The 11,106-nt window shown below is 39.1% G+C and overlaps 1 long non-coding RNA gene across 4 annotated transcripts in view; it reads left to right on the forward strand.

Moving 5' to 3' along the window:
* The window catches only part of LOC139084538 (uncharacterized), a 95,557-nt gene extending 86,113 nt beyond the window's left edge, over nucleotides 1–9,444 (forward strand). For 2 of the 4 annotated variants that reach the window (XR_011541990.1, XR_011541993.1), the window contains one exon: nucleotides 5,871–6,614. This is a non-coding gene — a long non-coding RNA (uncharacterized lncRNA). Of the gene's footprint in view, nucleotides 1–5,870 lie in introns of all 4 variants that reach the window. The other 2 variants (XR_011541987.1, XR_011541984.1) reach the window with 1 other exon arrangement.
* The last annotated feature ends 1,662 nt before the right edge of the window (nucleotides 9,445–11,106 follow it).

An 11,106-nucleotide genomic window follows, 5' to 3' on the forward strand; every position in this document is an offset into this window, starting at 1 on the left:
CATTTGTACTGCAGTCCCCTCAGTATTTTGCTTTGCAAATGCGAATTTGGATGGAACATAATTTTTATGTATTTGAACATTGTCTGCTTACTTTTCCAGTTTGGTATTTTTTAGTTTTGTAATTACAATGAAAATTGCCATATATGGATATAAATGTGAGTTTTTTCATTGATCGTGCTCTAAAACCTGAATATCTTTCAATGTGTACACACTTTCTGGAGCTGAAGAAAGACTTGCCTTACAGTGTGTCTTTGACATTTTCCTGTGCTTTCATTATTCTTTTCTTTAGAAACACTTTTTATCTGTACCTTTCTTATCCATTTTGGATTTTCTATAAGTTATGATCTATTTCACGACTTACGTCTTTACTATCTGTGATAACTTCTCAAATTTGTCCTTCAAATCAGTGACTGAATCTCTTGTCATTTAAAATCAATTCTTCTCTTTACATGCTCCACTAGGTTTTTGCATTTTATTTTTATTTATTTATTTACATTATCTTATCAATTTTCCTGTCCTTTTATTTTGTAGAATTTGTGTCTTAGCCTGGTAGGTTTCTCCTTATGGACCTCTGCTCCATTTAGAAGAGCCATGAACTCTTATATCTTCTTGAGAAAACCCATCCCTTGATTCTATAGGAGGTAATTTCCAGAGGTTTTCCATCAGGTTCCCTTCTCTTTTTCTATTTTTTTTTTTTTTTTTGCTTACTTGCTCATCTTTGAACAGGTGGGGCTTAGCCATGTATTTTCGAACTAGCTATTAATACACATTGTTTTGGATTTCTCTTGGCTTACTCTGAAGAGTTCCAAGCCCAGTTCCTACTTTTCATCAGATGTTCATTTACTGCAGATTTCTGCTACGGAATCCGAATCTGCTCCTACCCATGTTGACCTAGGGATACTCAAAATTGAAGGACTGATTTAAAAAACAATGGAATTGTCAATGTCCCCATTAATCCAGGTTCTTCTGACACTCCTCCTGACCCCACTCCTCTGTGATACATACCTGATTTTCTATTTGTAGAGGACCTTATTCCACACGTTAAAATGTGCACACATAAATGCTTAAGTCTCTTCTAAGAATTTCTGACTTCCAAAAGGAAACAAAAATTGAGGGGTGGGAGACAGTGTCCTGAATGCCTTAAAAATCAGTACCTGTGCCCAAGAGCAGCAATTATGCAATTCTCTCACTTTTCATCCGAGTCTTGGCCCCATAAAGGCTGAAGGATGAGGCGACTTCCTGTCTTTATACAGGTAATTTTTCTTTCAAGATTTAAAGTTTGCCATGCCTTGAGCTGAAGTCTGGGCAGGTTTTCCCTGATGCCAACATTTTAAAAGAGGAAAGTGGGGTCCAGAGAGGTTAACTAACTTTACCAAGGTCACACAGCTAACAGCAGATTTGAGCGTGAGTAGCAAGGTCTGACTCAGTGCATTCTGTCTCAGCAGAACACCACGCTGTTTTGCTTAAGACAAGTTTGTTCACTGAGAAACCTAAACCTAAGGAAAACCTGATGATGTGAGGATTCTCCAAACACCCAAGAACATTTTCTTTGCAAGAAATGCTATCTAACATTTCCATCCTGAATCTTATATAAAATAGCAGCATGATTCAATTAATGCTTACCCACATGTCATTTATCAACTGGAACTTCATTGCAATGCATTTTCACCTCTTCCTAATGCCTTCCTTAATTGCACTAGCTCAAGTAATTTTCTCCTATTCTGACCTCTTTTCATCCATATTATTTCCACTCCCCGTTATACTCTACTGCATGCTTAGGGTTCTTTCTTGGGCCTTTCTTTCCCCCAGATGGCACTCAACATCCTTGTCAGCAGAGGCCATGTTTTATTCAATTGTTCTCCCATGCCATTTAGCATAAAACTAGGCCCACAGGAAGTGTTTACACAATAGCCTGGTCGAGGGTGCAATGCTAAAATAGTATGTTTCTCTGGAGACCACTTACAGGAAATTAAAATTTAATTAATTATCTAATAGTGTCTGCATTTCTCTTAAGTTGGCTCAAAATAGCTTTCGTTTACCTTTTTGTTTCCTCCTTTACATAGGCAATTTTTCATGGATATTAAGATATCTTGTTCAGCAAACATTTCATGAGGGTTTCCTATGTGCTGGGCGCTATCCCACTTTATTGGGAAAAATAAATGAATGAGAATCAGTCTCTGTTGCAAATACTCACTGTCTGACGAGCAAAACGGACATGTATGTAAATGATCTCAGTCAAATTTGGGAAATGAGCTAATAAAGTTACACACTAGATGAAAAGAGATCAACTAATTTACCTTGAGAGAGTGTCAAGCTCTCTAGCTCATTCTTTTCAGAATAAAATCCAGCAAGAGGGCCCAATCCCAAAGTACCAAGAAAAACGTAGCTCTCTGGGGACTTGAATATATTGAACAAACCTCACCTAATCCTGTCAATGGTGCTATTTGGGATTCTAAGGGCACTGGAACCTCAAAAGGACACCAGTAGACCATGACCAACAGCATAAGAAATAATGAACATTTTTACAATGATGAGAAAATAAATCCCTTTCCTGTGTCCTTTTAAATTTACTTTGACTAGCTATTGAACAGGAGTTTCATAGATTCAATACATCACAACATATTAAGTGCTGCTCAGCTCCCGCCAGTCCTGCTGCCCTGCTGTGGACCGTCTCTTTCTGTTTGCATCTTGCCCGTCCTCTGTGCATATAAACTAAGCGTCTCCATTTCTGCTCTCAGAGTGTACCATGCCATACAACCGAGATTTCAAGAACAAATATCAACAGTGGCTAAGCCAAACATATCTTGTCAAGAGAGTGCCTCTGCAGTGTAAAGATTGATTTGTCGAGGGAAGTCTTGCATATAAGTAGATGTGAAGGCAAGGACTGAGGTTAACAAGTTTCCACTGTGGGAGTTTATTTATAACAAAATAACAAAAGGACAGTTCTGCCTCTGCCAATTACTTTCCATCTCTTCCTGTATCCATTGCTATAGCAGCTTTATTCATCACCAGAAATCAGTCTCTCCGGTGCAAATCCAGGTAGGGCTCTGTGGAAAAAAGCTTTCCCTCAGAACCTATGTTTTTATTTAGATTAGGATCATTTTATGCCAGTCAGTACTGTTTGGAGGTGCCCCCTGTGCCCAGCTCAGTGCTTAGATGCACAGAAGGAACAAAAGAGAATGAGGAGACTGGACTTTACATGTGAGGTGCTCCCAGAGACCAGACCCACAGACATCACACAGAAGACAGTGTGCATTCAAGAGTCAGTTGCATAAATTCCAAACACTGAGTGCTGGAGGTCAGAGAAGGGGACATCATTTCAGCCTGGGGCAGTCAGGCATGGCTCAATGGAAGAGGTGGTGATTGAGTTGGTATTTGAGGAAGGGGTAGATTGGGAGCAGATTGTGGTCAGTTACATGGTTGCACATGGATGATAACGTGTCATAGTCTTCAATCTCAGTGGAGTGACAGAATCAGGGCCAAGCCCGGTGGGCTGGATGCATAGAGAGAGTAGGCAGACATGGAGTTGGTTTGCTCTGGGTACCCACACACTCAACAAATATTTTATTGCATGTCCTAGGAGTTAGGGACCCAATATTGTAAAAGATCCAGTTTCTACCCCAAGAAAGCTCACATCTTAGAGGAGAATACAGATAGTGACAAGCACTTAGGCACTTAGAAGAGGGCATAAAAACTACTGTAATGTCCTGGAAGCACAGAGGAGGGACATCTAAACTGGCCTTGGATACAAGGGAAGGCTTTGCACAGGAGCCGATATCTGAGCTGAGAAGGTGAAGAGTGGGAGGAAGAGAGGGACTCGCTCAATACCCCTGGCTTCTGGATGCCGCACAAAAATCCCCAAACCCACAATTCCACAGTTAAATACTTTGCCTTGCATACGCTCTGTTTTTGGCAAGCTCCTCTTCTAAAACTACTCTCCTCAAAGTGGCAGCAGGTCATGACCAGGTGTAGGATCAGTCAAACCACACACAGCAGTTGGCTTATTCTATTCAAGAGCAGGAGACCACTGTGTACCACAATAAACTTTTAAGTCCTTAGGGAAAAAATATGCAGCCAGTTCATGGCCATTTAACTCAGAATATCAAAATCATTGTTTGAATAGCACTATGGCTAGATACTTTTCCACTATTCCCCAGAAAAAAAAGGGGTCTCCCAACCCTGGGAAAAGACTGTCCCCTAACTTGGCACCTAACGGATCTTCTCCTGCACCTAAAGGCTGATGTCAACCATGGACTATTAACTCGGAAAAATGTGTCCTTGGACATGAGGGAAATGAGGGGAATGTGTGGATCGCATCTATTTCCGAGTCAAGGATTTTAGATTGTATAGTGGTAGAGACCAAGCTAAGCTGTAAATTGTTGCAGAATTGCCCTTTTGGCAATGAATTTTAGTCATGTTTCTGCCCTCCTCCTCTTCCACAGTCCAAATTTTTTACAATCTGGGAGGTGCTAGGGTTGCTATTTTAAATTCTGCTTCCTCGAAACAACCAACTTAGCGCCCTGATCCTTCCTCCAACTCCAATCTCCTCCAGCTCTACTTGACATGGTTACAGCTGCCTTCCCCAAGGGTAGGCCCTACTTCTGCTCCTGACTTACCTAAGGACCCGAAATTCCAGTCCCACCGAGTTTCTGCCTACCTTGCGTTGTCTTCTGAACTAGCAATGTCATCCTATATTCCTTTCTTAATATTTGATAACACCCTGTGTTTGGAATGGCCACCATTAATGTGTTGGAAAGGTGAAGAGCTAAGTAGTGAAACAATATGGTTTACAAGGGTTTTTCTTAAGGTTTTCAGTGTTTACTAGCACCCAGAGTGTTTAAAACACACTGTGAATGAGAGAAATCTCGTGATGAAACCAAGAATGAGTGTATAGAAAGCATTCAAGTGAAACTAAGCCCAGATAGTTAGAGGAGAATAGTAGTTAAAAACAAACAAAAAAAACCCCAGAAATGTGTATATTCTACAAATATATATAATGTTATAAATTATATATTAAACTCTGTTGATCAGTCTCCATTGTAGAAATATCTATTTAATGTAAATAACATTCCCCCCAAATGTGTACAAAATACTTAATTTACCCGAATTTTAAAAATAGTTCAATGTTTTGATGATTATATTGTTAAAATATGTTTTATTTCTCTGATTTCTTAGAGTATACTAAATATCTTTCAAAGAAATTATTGTGCTCTACTTCATGCAATTAGCAATTTGCTTCTAGAATTAATGACCCCAGAACTGTGTTTTGGAGTTCTTGAGGAAATTTCTAAAATTTCCTCTTTTCTTACTCCAGCGCTATTGGCAGCATCTTCTGCTTTGAGTGTGATTTCATTGAGCTGCCTTTTCCTTTCAGTCTAATGATTTTAATCAGCTTTGGGCTTGGATAGTTAAATGGTACCCTTGTGAGATTTTGTCGTAAAGTAAGTGACAATGGGTCATGATGACTGTCCTTAGGAGTCAAGATTTTGTACTTGATTTCAGCAATCGCTATTTAAACCAATGAGTCACTTTTCCATTTAATTCCAGATTTTTATTTCTGTTCTTAAATTCTAGGTTGCCATAAGATTGATATCGGAGAAATGGGTCATTACTATTTTCAATGTTATAACATGAAGATTTATTGATTTACAAAAGATACAAAGTTATAAAATCTAGAGCCAGAAGGGACGGAAGTCTTAAAGGAGTCACCCATCTTCTTGGAGTTCAGCTATCCCCAGAATATAAAATGAAGATGAAACAGAAACCAATAGGCAACCTACTCTAGCGATTTAGTGACAGGGTTGTGTGAAAGGTATTGAGAACAAAGTTTTAAGTTGCTTTTTCAAATAACCAATGATTTTCTATTCTAGAACTTGTCGACTGGTGAGCAAGTTCAGCTTTGACAACCGGGCCACTTGGACTGTGTTAATCTTTTCCAAGGCTCTGAAAATGATTGTTCCAACAGAAGCAGTGCCAAACGACAGAAAGTTCTCCACGTCTGTATTTGCTTGTACAGGTATTAGACCAGAGCTCATTTGGTGCAAATCTGGAGCTAGTTTTACCTTAACCAAAGCAGGTACAGAGACATTACAGCCTCTCATCAGTGAATATTTGGAGTATAATGGGTTTCCAGACTTCAGGTCACTAGTACACAATGAGATCTCGGCCCACAAGAAGAGTTCGTCTTTTGAGATAATATTGATTCTGGAAAATATTTCAGTTACTCCTGCCCATAGCCACCATATCCAGAAGTCATGACTTTCCCAAAAAGAAAGAATGGAAGGAGAGGAAGAGAGAGAAGGACATGGATTTTTGATACTTGAAACGACATTCCCTTTGTTTCATATTGGACTAAGGTCTCTTCCTTCTTTTCTACCTTTCATTTTTAAAAACCATTCAGCAAACACAGAATATTGTGAGATGCTACGAAAATGGCCTGGGACAAGGCACTTATCATTCTGCCCTCATGGAGCTTACTTCCTGTGTTTGAATTACTTGTTTTTCATCCCAACATTGAAATTCTGCCCTCAGCCTGGTGGCACCTTACAGAGATTTTCACAGAGAATTCTACAATAGCAGGAAAGGGAAAATATAAGTAGATCATTGCCACTGAATTTGATGCTTTTTTTGTCTTTAATTTTCTTTTACAATCTACCAATCACCTGCATTTACCGACAAATTATTTTGGGGGAAAGGGCAGAGGAATGGATGATTCATACTGCTTCTCTTAGAGAGTTCCAAATCTCATAAGGGAGAGAAGATTCTTCCACATGTATAGACCATAAGTAAAAGGCAGCGTTTCCTTGTGACCTTATTACCTGGTTGATTATGCCCCAGTACTTTGCTTTTTATTAATCATTCATATATTCATTCATGCAATCACTCAATGAACATGAGTTGAACACCCATTAAAAGGAAGGCACTTTTATGCACAAAGTGTTTTGAATGATAGCAACTAATTCAAGGGAAGCACTGAAGAGCCCCTACAGACTCCATAATCTACTTTCAGACATTTCAAAATAAAAAGCTTGACCTGCGTCACTTGCCCCAGGAGGCCCTAACTTCCAATAGGTCAAGTCCTTTTTCTAAGTTTTGGTTTGAGTTAGCAGTTTTCTTCACCTCTTCCCTCACCACGTACCACCTCCTCCTCTCCACCCCTCAAATAAAACATATACAGAGTCTCTCAGGCAAATATACGCACCAAGAAACACACAATTAAGTAATTCTCGATCTTGTTCCCAGGTCTGGTAGTCAGTAATAGTTTCTAAGGGCCCAGTAGGAACCTGTATTTTTATCCTAGGCATCTTCTAATATCAAAAAATAGTTCTAGAAATGCTTAAGAGAGAGGTAGCTATGTTTAAGTTTTGTGATGTTTTTCCTTAGCTTATTATTTTTTACAACCGAAATGAAATGAAGTCTGAGCCAAGTTTATATTGATTTTTTTTCAAACAATACTATCACCCTAATACATCCTAATCTTTCAATTCTAATTGGACACAGAGAAGTCAACAATCGAGCTTTATTTCCAACTTCTAATTGGCTGTAAACTAGTGAAGTGAGCGTGTACTTTTACTAAACTTCACCCATCAAGACTATCCGCCTTCACAGCATCACAAATTCAGCTCATTATAGCAGCCCACCTGAAGCGCCCCTTGCCCCCCATCCATACTGCAAAGCCAATTACATTCACGTATCTGCCATGCAGTTTGCTTTCAGCTCCACAAACTGTAACAGTGAGAAGATAATGCAGGCTCTTGTTACTATTTTTCATCTTTGTGAAGGTCCTCTTCTAAGTCGTGTTTCCCATGTAGGTCTCCTCACTGGCTTCTCTATCGAATTCTTCTGTTTCTCTGGACCTTTTAACTCACATTATCTTGTATTACAGGAAGTATTACTGCTTACTTCTCTCTTGAGCTGGCATATCCCAGGACATTCCCACTTGATAGGTGTCATTTAATTTAAATACTACTTTCCTTGTAAACTACTCTCTTTAAGGAGTGGAGTTATTGGGATGGGGTGGAGATGACAATTTATATTGGGATGTAAAATGACTGGTGGTCAACTCGAAAGTTCTCTCTACCATCTTTGAAATTTTGTCTACAAGGATGTTAGTCATAGTCCATTGTTTTGGCACATTTTGCAGTGCTTGTATCCTATTCTAAAAGTAAAGCTCCCTGAAGGTGGGTTCTGCGTTTTATATCTTTTCATGCTTCTCTCTTGTGCACATTAATCAAATTGCCTTAGCAATAGTAGGTGCTTAACAAATGTGCACTGAATGAATGAACTCCAGCTGCCTCTATCATTGCCTCCCTTGCTGTTCCAAAGTGGGGTATCACAGGACACCAAGCCCTGCTGGGTGAATGAGTTATACTCAAGCACTACCTATTTCTCAAAGGCAAATCACACACACTCTGGTTGAGAGGCACAGGCTTGTTATTAATGATGCTGGGAAATGTGCCTTGTGACTAGGGATGGGTGGAGCGCTTTCCACGTTACAGGAAAGCCTCAGTTAACCAGGACCCAAGGGGTCACAATCCTCAATTAGAATTTGTTTCTAATTTGAGAAGAAAGAGACAAAGGATAGACAACTTGCTCACATTGAGGAGTTAGCAAAATAAGAGGTAATGAAGTTAAATAAAATCATATTGGTAAGGAACAATTTAGGACCAGCTCCATCTCCCACATGATATGCATCTTTATCTCTCGCTCTGCATATGAAGATTACATCTGTGATTTGTATCAAGATAGAAAACAATACTTAAGCAAGTCATTTATGATTAAAATGTTTGAAACCCAGATAACATCCTAGGGTCTCTAGGTTTATAAACTGTAATATACTTATGAAGACCTCAAGACCTTAGGGGAAAAAAACAATTAACAAAATATTACTTAACAAAGAAAAGCCCAATGCCAGGTGTGGCTAGTAGAAGAGGTTCTTTACCTCATACCAATGCTCCTTACCCTAGACCAGAGACAAGGGACTTTCTGACAACTTTCATACCTTCTTGGGCAGACTGGACAAGTAACTTCTGCCTTTCTCTTTTTCTTCTCACTGGCCCCTCTCCACGGAAAGAGCTACAACCAATTAGATTGGTCAGTCTTGTGCTTACCGGGACTTGTTGACAGAGGTGCACTTCTTGTACCCTGAGTCTGTCTGGAACCTGCATCTCTCCTGGATTGGTTATTAGGGTAGTGGGATTTCATCTGCTCCCTTCTCCCTTATAGGAGCCTCTCCTCCCTATGCAGGCAAGACACCACCCTTTGCCTCCCCATTTGTAACTGGTGGGTAATGAGATCCACGCATTCCCATGGACTCAGCTGATCCTGATTTTTAATCAAATATGATGCTCTATTTCCGTCCTCAATCCAGGCCATGTCTTTCAATATAGTTTACCAGAAACTGTTTATCAATCACCGATTAATAAATTTGATGTTTTAAATCTTGTTTGGCTAATGCTTCTTGTGTCTAGTCTCTTCATAGATTAAAACTTGGCGAAAGGAGGATGGTATAATTATTACCTCCAATTTCTAACCCTCAGGTACAATCAAATCTGAATTTATCATTATCTTAAGCTAACTTTTTTTTTGTACTAGGCTTCTAAAGAGGAAATAATTTACCTAAGAAAAACTGAATGATAGAATTTTTCAAAAGAAAAATTCCAGAATTAGTCCATATTTAGTTTGATTTCTCATCTCTCTGAGCCAAGAGTGAGGAAGACGGGTGTTGGTGGTCTGATGGTAAAAGAGAAGGAAGAAAATTCTGTATATACTCTAAAAAACGGGAGAGTGAATTGAGTAGAGAAACACAATAGGATCTCTGGTTAGTGCTGAGGGCCCACCTGAAGTATGTGGTCTTATATTTCAAGTGAAACTAGTTAAGAAGTTGATATGGATCTTGCCAGTCATTACAAGCCAATTCCTCCTTGCACTCCTTCTTTCTTGAAGCTATAAGCACTCTGCTGAATTCAACCCCTATCCTACACTTGGGTGTGTGCATGTTGTGAGTATATAAATTGTCACTATGTAAAAATGTAGCCCTAAACCAAACATTGCTTAATTTGCCTGGCTTTGAGCTTTAAAACATATTGAATGCGTTCTTCTGTGACTTGATTTTGTTCCATATAATATTTATTAGCTACATCCATAGTGTTGCTTAGAGATGTAATTCATTTATTTCCACTTATTGTATAGCTTTTGTTTGTGCTATTATGAAAATGCTGTATGACCCTTCTCATGCATATCTTTTGGTGTAAGTGTGCAATTTCTCTGAGTTACTCACCTAAGAATGAAATTGTTTGCTCATAGAGTAGACACAAGTTTAAAGATAATGCCGACTTGTTTCCCAAATTGGTGGTAGAAAATTATATTCCCTCCAGCAATGGTTCCTAGAACAATTTCAGTTGCTTAGATACAGGCACTAGATAGTCAGATGGATAGATTTAACTAGATGGAGGGTTTGTCCAATGAATATGATAGAAGGGCAAGGGAATTAAGATTTTAACGAAGCAGTGATTAAAATGAAGTTCCATGGAAGTTAAGCTGGATAGAGTATAAAGTAAGGATTTCAGTGAAAGATGCATAAGATAAGAATAATACGGAATCCATGAATTAGGGGTCCCTTCAGCTGCACTGCAGAGAGGTAAATGGTGAGGGGTGGTTGCACCCTTGGGAAGAGAGCCCAATGAAAAGCATAAGAGAAGCTTTAGACTTCAGACAAAGGGAGAGCAGAGTATCTAGATAGAATTGGGAGAAGGGAGCAAAAACTTCTTCTTGGAGATATCCAGATACATATGTTTGCTCTTGTGTCAGAAACTATTCTGAGAAAGTACAAAAGCAGTGAAATCTAATAAGTTAAACTTCTGCATTCAGGTACATCTGAATAGCTATGCAGAGTGAGGATATGTCCTTGTGAGTATAAACCTATTGAGAATATTTATTTGAACTATGTACATGACACAAGAACATCAAAACAAAAATAAAAACAGAGAGCATTTAAGGTGCTTGAGGAAATTCATTCAGCTCACAGGTTGAAAAATCAAAATGCAAAACTGAGTCCATCAACTTTACTACCAAGGGTGCTGTAAGGTGGTGTCTGGAGTGGTGATG

The sequence above is a fragment of the Equus przewalskii genome, chromosome 7, assembly GCF_037783145.1.
Source record: "Equus przewalskii isolate Varuska chromosome 7, EquPr2, whole genome shotgun sequence".
Classification (NCBI taxonomy): domain Eukaryota; kingdom Metazoa; phylum Chordata; class Mammalia; order Perissodactyla; family Equidae; genus Equus; species Equus przewalskii.